The following is a 13,127-nucleotide window of genomic DNA, read 5'->3' on the forward strand; positions in this document are numbered from 1 at the left end:
AACATTTTTAATAACACTAACCCACATCAATATCGGATCAAATCAAATGATGATAAAAAACAGAAAACAGAAGGGCTAATACAGCATTTAACTCTTTTACTTGAAACCTTTGGGAAGCCACCGCACGGCAGAAAAGGGGGCGTTCTTAAAGTGTGCTGCAGCGCATAGATGCCGGGGGAATATGAACTGGCCTGAAAATAATTTTTCAGTCAAAAATATTTTTTTTGCTTTAATCCCTGTTCTACAGAAGGAACAATAGGAGGCTGAAATGTTCTGTCTGGATGAGAGATTTGTCAATAAACCTGAAACCTGAACTGTTTCTCAAACAAGAAGCCCTAAAGCCAATATGTCAAAACTCCAAATACGTTTTGTCAACAAAAGGATTTGATTTAACTTAAAAATAGCCTACATATGCAACACATGATGGCGCCACTAACGTGATCAACACCCGCAACAAAATGCAACAAAACGCAAGATCAATTTTCTCAATTTTTCGAACTGTTGAGAAAAAAGTTGAAATGTCGAGAAAAAAGTCGAAATTTTGAGATTAATGTTGAAGTACAATTTAGAGAAAAAAGTCGAAATGTCCAGAAAAAAGTCAAAATTTCGTGAGTAAAGTTGAAATGTTGAGAAAAAAGGCGAAAGTTTGACTTTTATTCTTGATTCTCTCTACATTGCGACTTTTTCTCTAAGTGCACAAGACAAAAAAATCTTCCCTTCACAAATATTTTTTCTCCTGCATGGCCCTAATATTCCGTAGAAAACTGTTTGTGGTCTTACCTGTATTTGTAGATGAAGTCCATGCGCCTATCCTTCATCACAAAAACCTCAGTTACTTTGTTGTGAAAGTCCTCCTTATTTTCCTTTAGTTTTAAAAGTCTCTCTGCCTTAATTAATGGAGGTGATCGCCCGGGATGAAAGCCGTCCTGAATCTGTCCTATTCCGTTTGAAAAGAGCAGGTTACTTCTGTCTCGCAGTTTGAAACAAACCTTTTAGCTCTGGCGTTGGTCTTCCGTTGTTAATCATTTTGACAAACTGGAAAGTCCAGTTGTGAGAAATTTTTAAGTTTAAATATATAATCTTCTTCCATTTTGGCAGTCCGACGAAGCATAGCATCAAAATAAACGTCTCGCAGCAGCAGCAGTCAGTGTTGCCAACTCCTCAGTAAGGAAAGTCGCTATTGGCTGTCCCAAAAGTCGCTAGAAGTCGCTAAATGACGTCATCACCTAATTTGCATAATTGGCAACCGTAATGGACGCTGTAGGAGAGAGGAATAACGTCGTGGGAGCGTTTATTTAATACATCCATGCGTGGGAGAGACAAAAGTGAGTAAAAAACACCCTAAATATGTTTAGAACTACAAATGTACAAAAATAATTTCAACATTAACAACATTTAATGATTTTAATACTTCGTCTAGATCCACATTACACACATCAGTTTTGTCCTGTATTATTAAATGTTTTAACAGCAAATTTAATCAAAAGATTGTTATGTAGGGTGAAATTGCTAGCTCTACAACCAACCCTCCTCCTTTATCCGGGCTTGGGACCGGCAAAGTGACCCAAAAGACACAATCTGGCAGAGTTACTTAGGTTTGTTTTTTTTTTAGTTTTTTTTTTTTTTTTTCCTCCGAGTTTTCATTTATGTTTTGATATTTTTATTAGGGGGTAAGGCACAGTTGAACAGGAATAAACAAAAAAGATATACAGTCTACCTCCTTTTTTTTTTTTTTTGGGATTAAGAACAGAACAAAAAATCCACACAAAACAATGATAAATACACGAAAGTTATTATATTCTTATATATAAGTAATATTTAAGTATTTAAGCTAAACAGTATGAATTAAAAAAATAGATGAGTAAAAAGGGGGAAAAAAAAAAACAACAAAAAAAAACAAAAAAAAAAAAACCCAAAAACAAAAGAAAAGTAAATAAAAAGATAAATAAAAAGGAGGAAGAAAGAGAGGAATGAGAGAAGAGAGGGAGGGGGGGTGATCCGTCAATCAGGAGGCAGGGACTGGAGAGAGTGGAAGAATGTAAGAAAGGGAAGCCACTTATTATAAAATTTGTTGCAACTACCCTTCAGTGAATATTTAATCTTTTCCAGCTTCAGAAAAAACATGGTGTCGTTGAGCCACTGGGTACTAGAAGGAGCCTTAGTCGACTTCCAGTGGAGAAGAAGGTGGCGTCTTGCCAGTAAGGAAGTAAAAGCCAAAATGTCTATTTGGTTTGAAGTAAACCGGCCATGGTCCTCTGGGAGCCCGAATATGGCAACATGGGGGGAGACTTTTATATTCACCGAGAGTATTTTTGACATGGTGTCAAAATAATTCGACCAAAAGCGAGAAAGTAGTGGGCAAGAGTAAAACATATGGGTTAAATTGCAGGACGAGGCATGACATTTGTCGCATTCGTCAGTGACACTGGGATAGATCTGTGAGAGTCGAGCTTTAGAAAAGTGGACTCTAAACAGTACTTTAAACTGTATAAGTGTAAGACGAGCGCAGGATGAACTTGTGTAAATTTTTTTAAGAGCAGCGTCCCACCAGTCATCCTCCAAATTTAGATCCAGTTCATCTTCCCAGACAGCCCTAACTTTAATAACTGGAGAGAGATCGAAAGACAGAAGGTCATCGTAAACCTTAGAGATCAGTGATTTTTGAAGTGGATCATGGCTTAAAAGCACCTCCCACTGTAGAGTCGGCGGAGAGGATGGAAAAACTGGAAACAAAGCTTTAGCGCAGTGTCTAATCTGAAAGTATCGAAAGAGATGAGAAGGCGGGAGATTAAATTCACCTGAGAGATCTGCAAAGCTGCGAAAGATACCATCCTTGTAAAGATCTCCAAAACTTTTCAGGCCCTTATTATGCCATATGAGAAAGGTTGAATCTGTAAGCGGAGGTCGAAATAAATGATTGTTCAGTAATGGAGCTAAAGTAGATGCTGACTTAAATTTGAAGTGTTTCCTAAATTGATACCAAATTTTAAGTGTGGAGTGAACCACTTGATTATTTGTAAAGACAGAGAGGTTGGATGGAATAGATGAGGTAAGTAGAGCAGGTAAAGAAGATGAAATGCATGACTGTGCCTCCAATTTACACCATGGCATATTCACCGATTTGAACCAAAATGAAATTTTTTGAATATGTGCTGCCCAATAATACAGTTGAAAATTGGGAAGTGCCAGTCCGCCATTGAATTTACATCTCTGAAGTGTGGATTTGCGGATTCTAGGAGCCTTCCCACACCATAAGAAGTCAGAAATAGTTTGATCAATTATTTTAAAAAAGTGTTTTGGTAAGAAAAGTGGAAGACAATGGAACAGAAATAGAAATTTGGGCAAAATATTCATTTTAACTGCGTTAATTCTTCCAATTAATGAAAGAGGTAAGCTTTTCCATCTATGGAGGTCAGATTTAATTGTAGACATTAAAGGTGAGAGATTAGCAGAAAAAAGAGAGCTTAACGTTCTGGTTACGTTGATCCCAAGATACCTAAAGCCGGAAGGACTAATCTTAAAAGGGATATCTGACTGTACGAGCTGTGTTGCTGAGTCATTAATGGGATAGCATTCACTTTTAGATACGTTCACTTTATAGCCTGAGAAAGACCCGAATCTCTGGAAAGCAGATAAAATTGAAGGAATGGAGAGGACAGGATCCGAGACATATAACAGTAAGTCATCAGCGTAAAGTGACAGCTTATATTCTGTTCCCAATCGGGAGATCCCAGTAAAAGTGGGGGAGGACCTCAGAAAGATTGACAGGGGCTCTATAGCTAGTGCGAATAATAGGGGAGAGAGGGGACACCCCTGTCTGGTGCCACGGGCTAGAGTAAAAAAATTGGACTGAATGCCATTAGTGGAAACGCTTGCTTGTGGAGACGTGTAAAGGAGACGAATCAAAGAAATGAACCCATTCCCCAGCCCAAACTTCTTCAGTACAGTAAATAAATAGTCCCATTCAATCCTATCAAATGCCTTTTCAGCATCGACTGAGATTACGACTTCAGGTGTTGTGGTGACAGTTTTAGAGTGAATAATATTTAAAAGTGTCCGCACATTAAAGAATAACTGTCGCCCCTTAACAAATCCTGTCTGTTCATTTGAGACAATAGTTGGCACAATGTTCTCCAAGCGATAAGCCAAGGCTTTAGCAAGGATCTTAGCATCTACATTTATTAACGAAAGAGGTCTGTATGAGCCGCAGAGAGTTGGATCCTTATCTTTTTTTAAGAGGAGACTTATGGAGGCTTGCCTTAAAGTGGGAGGGAGAGTGCCATGTTCCAGTGATTCCTTATAAACAGCATGCAATAAAGGGGACAATTTATCCTGAAATTTCTTAAAAAATTCCACTGGAAATCCATCAGGGCCAGGAGCTTTGTTATTTTGCATACTTCTCACAGCGAGATTAATTTCTTCTACCGTTAATGGCGAGTCAAGATTTTTAGCAGCATCGGAGCCTATAACAGGAAAGTTGAGGCTATCTAAGAATGAATTCAATTCGGTGGAGCCAGATGGAGATTCAGACGTATATAAAGAGGAATAAAATGAGTGAAAGACAGAATTAATGGCGGTGGGATCCTGATGCAATGAGCCTGATGAATCTTTTATCTGAAGGATCATACGTGAGGCTGCCTGGCGACGTAACTGATGAGCCATGAGCCGACTTGCCTTGTCTCCATGTTCATAATATACGGAGCGTGATCGTAAGAGAAGTCGCTCTGCATCATTAGTGGTAAGGAGATCAAATTCAGTCTGTAAATCGACACGTTGCTTAAGAAAACTGGGAGAGGGGCAAGTAGCAAGTTGTTGGTCCAATTTTGTGATCTTAATAGAGAGTTCTTGTAATTTGGCTTTCCGGGACTTATTCAAGTGAGCAGAGAAGGAGATAATTTGTCCCCGCAAATATGCTTTTAATGATTCCCACAGCAGTGAAGATGAAATTGGTTCCATATCATTTTGATTTATAGAGATGTAATCATCAATTTTAGTTGTAATAAAATTGGTGAACTTATCATCTGAGAGAAGTAATGTATTGAACCTCCAAGATGTTGAGTAGCGTGGCTGTGAAGAGAACTGAATATCCAAAGAAAGAGGAGCGTGGTCGGAGATCACAATAGGATGATAATCAACAGACAGTACTTTGGGAATTAGTTTAGCATCAATAAAATAATAATCAATCCGAGAGAAAGATTGATGCCTCTGAGAAAAGAAGGAATATTTTTTGGTACAAGGGTTATAAAATCTCCAAGGATCGGTGCAACCGTTCTTGGACACAAAATCTGAAAGAGACCTCGACATTGAAGAAGGAGTCAGATTTCGTGGGCTGGAGCGGTCTAGTTTGGGGTCAATTACGCAGTTCATATCCCCGCCAATTATAAGAAGACTGTCGTTCAATGAGGGGAGACATTCAAAAAGCTTGTTCATAAAGTGTGGGTTGTCAAAATTGGGGGCATATATATTAACTAATAATATGGGAATATGAAATAGCGTACCCGCCACAATTAAGTATCTGCCGTTTTTGTCTGAAATCACCTTAGATGCTGAAAACTGCATTGACTTACCAATTAATATAGCAACCCCCCTGGCCTTAGAGTTGAAATCAGAGTGAAACACCTCAGAAACCCAGGGACATTTAAGTCTGACCTGGTCTTTGGTGCGCATGTGGGTTTCCTGAAGGAACACTAAGTCAGCTTTAAGACGTCTCAGGTGAGCAAATATTCTCGATCTCTTAATTGGACTCCCCATGCCTTTGATATTCCAGCTCAACAACCTCACAGAAGTACCAGTATTAGTGGCCATATGTTAAATTCCTAAAGATAGAGATGTACCGAATGCGGATCCCCAAGGAAGGAAAGGAAAGAAAGGGATGGAGGGAGGAAAGAAAGAAAGAAAGAGAAAGAAAGAGGAAAGAAGAAGAAAAAAAAAAAAAAAAAAAAAAAAAAAAAAAAAAAAGGGGGGAGAAAAATAAATAAATAAAAAAAAATAAATAAATAAAAAAAAAAAAAAAAAAAAAAAAAAAAAGGGGGGGGGAAATTGAAAACAACAACAAACTTAACCTACTGAACCCCCCACCCCCCACCCCCCAATTGCACTTACAACGACCCCATCCCCAAACGATGGAGAACCCAGTGCAAACTCCAGAAGGAGTCAGATCCCTGAAAAGAACACTTACGGCTTTAAGCATAACTAACAAGATAATAACTAACAAGCTTCGTGTTGAGCTCCTGCAAGCCCAGCAACATTAACAGAGAGGTACAACCAATCACGACCAAGTTAAACTGAAAACCACATACCGTGTATATATGGGAGAGAGAAAAAAAAAAAAAAAAAAAAAAACCCGACACTGATGAACTGAAAAAAGTTCAACTAGACTTTGAGCGACGTGATGAAAGCGCTGGCCTCCTCTGCCGACCTGAACTCCCTTTCTGCGCCGTTGTGAGTGATGCGGAGGCGGGCGGGGTACAGCAGACCGTAGCGGACCCCCGGGATCTCGCGGAGCCGGCGGCGGACGTCATTAAAGGCGGCGCGGGCACGGGCCGTCTTCTGGGTGTGGTCGGGAAAGACAGAAAAAGTCAACTCTCCACACGTAATCCGTTGCTGAGCCCTGGCTCGGCGCAATATATCCACACAGTCTGTATGATAGTGCAGACGGGCGATGATGGGACGAGGGCGCTCTCCGGGCTTCGGCTTCGGCTGGAGGGTGCGGTGCGCCCGGTCCAGGAGAGGCTCCTTCTCCAGGCTGAAAGCCTCCTTGAGCAGAGAGGGAATATCCGTAACAGCAGAAGAGGTGGAAAAATCTTCAGGAATTCCCACGATCCGTATGTTATTGCGCCGGGATCTCGCCTCCAGATCCTCGCATTTACCATCCAGCCTCATCAGTTCAGCTGACAGATGCTCCACTTTAGCCTGTAAGGTTGTGATGTCATCGGTGCAGGACGAAAGAGATGTTTCCATTTCAACCACGGTGTTCTTCAGAGCGCGCACATCAGACTGGATGTTTGTAATGCTTTTTGATAATTCCGACTTCACCGCTTGCAGCTCAGTCTTGATGCTCGACAGGTTTTCAGTTAAAGCAGCCTGAAGCTCCGCTTTAAAAACAGCCGCCATCTCAACGCGGAGTGATGCGAGCAGCTCGGCCTTAAAGTCGTGTGAAGGAGCGGCCCCGGCGGCCTCGGCCAGGCTGGACGGGGGGTCACCACGAGGCGGGGATGCTGCGTGCGGAGAGGGCCGCGGCGGTGGCGCGGATGGTTTGAGTTTTGGAGGCATTTTGGTCGGCAAAAATACGGGGCCAAAGTAAAATAATGAAGGTCGGGAAAAATAAACCGAAGGAAGATGAAAAAGCTGTACCAAAAATAGATATTTTTAAAGGTTGTTGCAGGAGCTCAAAAAAACACGTCCTAGTCCATTAGTCGCTACACCGGAAGTCCTCCGAGTTTTCATTTATAACATAATACTCCACTTACCTGTAGGAGCCTACAACAAGTCACAGTAAACCATGAACATCATTTGCAACAACAATAACATGTTTAACATTTTTTTGTATAGACGGTTTTAACTTGACAACATTAACAATCTAAATGGACCAAAAAGAGACAACAGACTACGTCTGCAGGAGAATAACCAAGGAGCTTGGCTATTTTGGTTATTTCTGCAGGGCTCTTGTTGTGCTTTAGAGTTTCCTCCACATTGAAAACTGACATGTACTGCAATGCTTCAATGTTGTCCGGGAGTCTCACCCTCAACTCATTAGTGAGGGAGATGGTGAAAGCTACACACCGCTTTCGGACATTGTTCTCCTCTTCAGGCGCAAGGTGGAGCTCAGCTGCCTTTGACTCGACCAGGTAACCAAGGTACGGTTTGGGACTGATGTATCCATCAATTGGCCCTTTGAGTGCATCAACATTATTCAGTTGATTCAGCACCCTGCTACTCACAGACTTGATAAGGCTAACCAAGCTGTCAAGAAGTTTAAGAGGATCAACCTGCTCTCCCTCAAAAGCTTTGATGGCCAACTGTACCTCACCCAGCACTGACTTCAAAAAAGTCAGATACAAAATGTTTTGAGGATCACTGTACATGGAGTATAAAACCTCAGCCATGTAGCAGTGTTCACTGGACTTGGTGACTGCGAAATGCAGTTTAAGCTCCTCCCACTGGTCCAAAATGCGTGAAACTGCTGGTTCAATGGAGAGCCAACGTGTGGCACACACCTTAATGATCTGTAAGGGTTTCTCCCCACAGTTGATGGTCTCATATATGGCCTTGTAGGCCTCCCTGCGCTTTGGAGACACTGAAAACCAGTTATAAGTCTCCCGTACCAAGTACTCCACACTACGGGGGATTGTGTCATTGGAAGCATGACTTACAGCAAGCTGCAGAGAGTGACACACACAGCGAATAAGAACAAGATCTTTGAGGCCATACTCCTCCTTCAGCACTTTATGGACCCCATTGTTAATCCCCGTCATAACAGAGGCGTTGTCAGTCCCTATCCAGGAGTTTCTCTTTTTTAAGGCTACACTTCTCCAGAAAAGCCACAACAGCACGGGCTATAGATCTGGCATCTCCTCCCTCTAGCTCAACAAGCCCCAGAAATGTTGAGACAATTGTCTGCTTGGTGTCACTAAAGTACCTTATCACAACCCCCAGGTACTTAGACACTAACATCGGTGGACACATCGAGGAGGAGGCTGAAACGCTGGTCACCACATCTGTGGCCAACTTTTTCAGGAAGTATGGTGCTAGAACACCATTAATCATTTCTGTGCACTTTGTCCTGTGCATTTTGAAGTGAGTCGCAGCAGTGGAGTCTGAAAAAGCAGTTTTACATGCTTCCCCAATATGGTCACATGCCAGCATGAAACAGTGTTCAGCAATAGCTAATGCCATGGTGGCTTCAGCCTTTTTTGCAGAGTCTGTTTTTTTAATAATTAATGGCAGCTTGCTCTGGTTGGAGCTGTTATAAGGCTTTGCCTTTTGAGTATGTTTTTGTGTTTTTCACATGTGTTTTTTAATGTCGCAAAGTTTGGCATAGAAATCGGACTTACAGTACATGCAGTATACCCGTGTATTTTCACCAATAAACGGCTTCAACCAGCCCTTAAATTCAGGGTTTGATTCCCACTCCTTTCTGTACTTCTTACTGAAGAGTTTAGACTGAGCCATGCTGAGCTAGCTAGCAAGATCTTATGTCACAGAAAGGTAGGCTACACACACAGTGACGAGGTGAATAAGTGACTGAGGTTAAAATGAAGAAACTGTTGGATTATCTGTACAGTATTGGACTACAAAGGAAAATATAATAAACTGACAAAGACTTGAATAATGATCAGTAGAGGGCAGCAATACGCCGTTGATGCGTCTAGTCTGCTTAACCCGTTGATGCGTCTAGTCTTCTTAACCCAAAGAAGGAGAAGTGACTGAGGTTGTGTGAGTCAAATGCGTTATTTAATACATCCATGGTCAAATTAGGTGATTTATTTGTGTGACAGCGAAGAAACGTTTACATTTATATCCCGCTCTGCAAGCCAGCGGCCGCTTTGCGCAAGCGCATTTCATTTGCAGTCTGGACGCGGAGTGGTGAGGGTCTCCTCTCTGCTCTGCCTGCAGCTGGGACTGCTGCGCGAGGCTACTGTGAGACTGACCGCCTGTAAGTGCTTTGGGACGGGGGAGGGGCTCACGTTGAGGACAGTAACTGCAGAACAATAGGTGTTTCAAGCCAGAGTCTCCAAAACACCAGATAAGTCTCCACTAATACCAGAAAAAGTCGCTAGATTTGTCGCTAGTCGCTTTTTTAAAAAAAAGTCACTATAGGGGTCTGAAAAGTCGCTAAATCTAGCGACAAAGTCGCTAAGTTGGCAACACTGGCAGCAGTACTTGACTCTGCGTGAAGAACAGCAGCCTCGAGCAGCCGTGGACTCAGGTTCGCCCCCTTCAGGGCGGCAGAGTATTGTCTGCCTCACCCTGACCTTTTTCACTGCGGTTTTATGTCAGCGAAGCCATCAGCGAAACTAAATATGTCACTTACATACATTAAACTCTAAAGCCTTTTTCACATAGAACGCGGCAACACCGCTGGGGTGGCGCAGACTCGGCAGAGTCCGCGCAGGTGGAGCAGAGCCGGCGGCGAGTGGGCGCAGACTCGGCGCAGAGACGGAGCAGAGACGGAGCAGAGCAGGGCGCGCCTGCGCGCATGGGTCTCCAACTCCGGTCCTGGAGAGCACCTATGCAGCATGTTTTAGATCTTTCCCTGCTTCAGCACACCATGATACAAGGAGCTGTGTCAGCAACAGAACTGACCAGACCTTGATGACAAGTTAATGACAACCCATGATTAGAATCAGGTGTGTTCATGCAGGGAGACACCCCTGTATATTTGTTGCTTGGCGACCGAAAAAAAGTTTCATAACCATATATTGATAAATGATTCAATTGATATGAGGCATGTAAATGCTATATTTTATTTTAAATGAACATTTTATTGTTAAAAGAGCAAAAGAATATCAGATTTCTACCACTTTTAAACACACCAGGTATGTCCAAATTCTGCGAGATTTCTCTCCACTTTTGTAGCTTTTCATTGATATCCCGATAGGCCTGCAGTCTCATCCCACAGCTCCTCACAGAGACTCACAGAGACGCCCATCCCGGCGTGTGTGCGCGGCGCAAACCGCGTATAGGTGAAAGCCGCTTTGCGCCTTGCTGCCGCGGCAACCCGGCAGCAATCCGGGTATATAAATGTATCTGCAAACATTATATTGGCGACATGCAGAGATACGGCAACCAGCACGCGCCAATCGCACGTATTAACCTAGTTTGTGAAGGATTGCGCAATCAGAGGTGGCTCGGCTCGCTGCTGCCGCAGCTCACGTTTCAGCCCCGTATTTGAACATGCAAATTCTGCAATTTTGACTATAAAAAATGTTCTAAATTACATAGATAAAGATCAGTGGACAAATATTAATATAAATTTGATGTTATAATTATTTATTTTTTTACTTGTCATGATGACAGGTGAGGCAGCCTCCCCTGACCGCACGTCCTTGGTTATGATTAAGCAATAAAAAAGAGAAGTTGCCCTGCAAAAAATGTAATTTATTCAACAACAACAATGGTAAACAAAATGTGATGGTAGCTTTCTAAAGACATCACAATATTATCTTTGCCTTCCAAATATTAAGCAAGATACATCATAACAATTGTCACTGAACTGTGATTTTGAGAAAAAGTAATTTGTAAATTTTGTATATTTGTAATCTAACCACCTCGTTTAGTGATTTTCAGTTCTTCTTGTGTTGGGCTTTAACGAGTGCATCAAAGTCAGGTTGAATGTCTGAGGTGGAGATGCGAAGCAAAGCTGACAGATGATCATCAGTGAGAGAGGATCTATACCTGGATTTGTTGAACTTCATTACTGAGAATGTTTGTTCACATATGTAGGTAGAGCCAAAGAGAACCAACATCTTTTGAGCATGTCTCCTAATGTTTGGAAAGTTCTCCTCCTTGAGAGAAGAGTAAAAATCCACCAGTGATCCCTACTTAAAGTGCTCCGCCAGCACAGCATCAGACTGCAGATCAATGAGTTCCATTTGAACATCAATGGGTGCATTATCCACACTGCAGGTCAAGGGAGAGGAAATCATGTGCATTTCATCCTCGATTTTTCTGAGATCTTCAAATCTCCTTGAAAACTCCTCATGCAGTGCTCCCAACATGGATGAATACCTGCAGAGGTGATCAGCTGATGGTGTGACTTCTTTCAGGGTTTGCATGTGAGTGAGACTGTTGCTATCCAGTTGGCTTGAAAGAAACTGCAACTTTCTCATGAACGCCTTCACCAAGCTGTTCATTTCATGAACAAAAAGGCCCTTGCCTTGCAGTTTGGTGTTCAGTTCATTCATCAGTGCAGTCACATCAACAGCAAATGCAAAATCTGCCATCCAGACGTCATCTGAGAGCTCTGGGATGTCTTTGTTTTTCTTTTCACAAAACTCTCGAATCTCTGCTTTCAGGTTCCAAACTCTTTTTAGCACTCTGCCAAGGCTAAGCCATCTGACTGTTGTGCGGTAGCCAATGTCACTATGTTCAGTCTCATGCTCCTCCAAAAGTGCAACAAACTGTCTGTGATTCAATGCTCGTGCCCTGATGAAGTTAACTATTTTAGTTACAACATCAATAACCTGGTTATTTTTTAGCACTGACTTGCACAACACATGCTGATGTATAATACAATGCAAAAATACCAATTTGTGATCTGCGTCGATTTCAGTCACTTTTATCTTGCATACGTTTCAAAAGTCCGACATTTTTCCCGGTCAGATTTGGACAACCGTCCGTTGTGACAACTGCCAGTCTGTCCCATTTAAGTCCCAGCGTGTCCAAGCACGCATTTACTTCCGTGAACAGATTGCTCCCCGTCGTAGTCCCTTTCATTGGCCGCACTGCTGCCAGCTCCTCCGTAATCTTGAAGTCCGTTATCCCACGGACAAGTACAAGTAACTGAGCTGTGTCACGGACATCACAGCTCTCATCCAAAGCCAAGGAGAAGAAGTCAAAACTTGCCACCTCACGTTGCAGCTGAAGCTCCAGATTCCCCGCAATGTCCTCGATCCTTCTCGTCACGGTTCGCCTGGACAGCGGGACTTGCTCAAATGCTTCTTTTTTTTCAGGGCATATAAGTGCTGCAGAGTCCACCAAGCATTCTTTCACAAACTCCCCCTCCGAGAATGGCTTACTGTTTTTAGCGATTTTGTGGGATATCACAAAGCTGGTCTTGGATGCTGCATCCCTGGATGCGTGAAGCTTGGTAAAAAAGCCCTGCTGCTTTTGTAGCTTAGCAAGCAAAGCTTCCGATGTCCGCGCCCTTCCAGCATCAGTGAAGTTTTTGTATTTCTCCGCGTGTTTCGTCTCGTAATGCCGACTCAAATTGTAATCTTTAAACACGGCGATTTGCTCTCCACAAACTAAACACACGGCTTTACCTCCGACTTCAGTAAATAAATACTTAGCAGTCCATGTTTTGTTGAAAATCCTGCATTCGGCATTAACCTTTCTTTTTTTAGCGCGAGCGGACATTTCTGCGGGCTGAAGTCGTGTGAAGATGTGACCTGATGTTGCACGTA

The 13,127-nt window shown here is 42.5% G+C and overlaps 1 pseudogene; it reads right to left on the reverse strand.

Annotated features, from left to right (window-relative positions):
- Positions 1–7,606: 7,606 nt before the first annotated feature.
- LOC133454465 (putative nuclease HARBI1) overlaps positions 7,607–13,127 on the reverse strand; it is a 36,846-nt pseudogene continuing 31,325 nt past the window's right edge.

The sequence above is a fragment of the Cololabis saira genome, chromosome 11, assembly GCF_033807715.1.
Source record: "Cololabis saira isolate AMF1-May2022 chromosome 11, fColSai1.1, whole genome shotgun sequence".
Taxonomy (NCBI): Eukaryota; Metazoa; Chordata; class Actinopteri; order Beloniformes; family Belonidae; genus Cololabis; species Cololabis saira.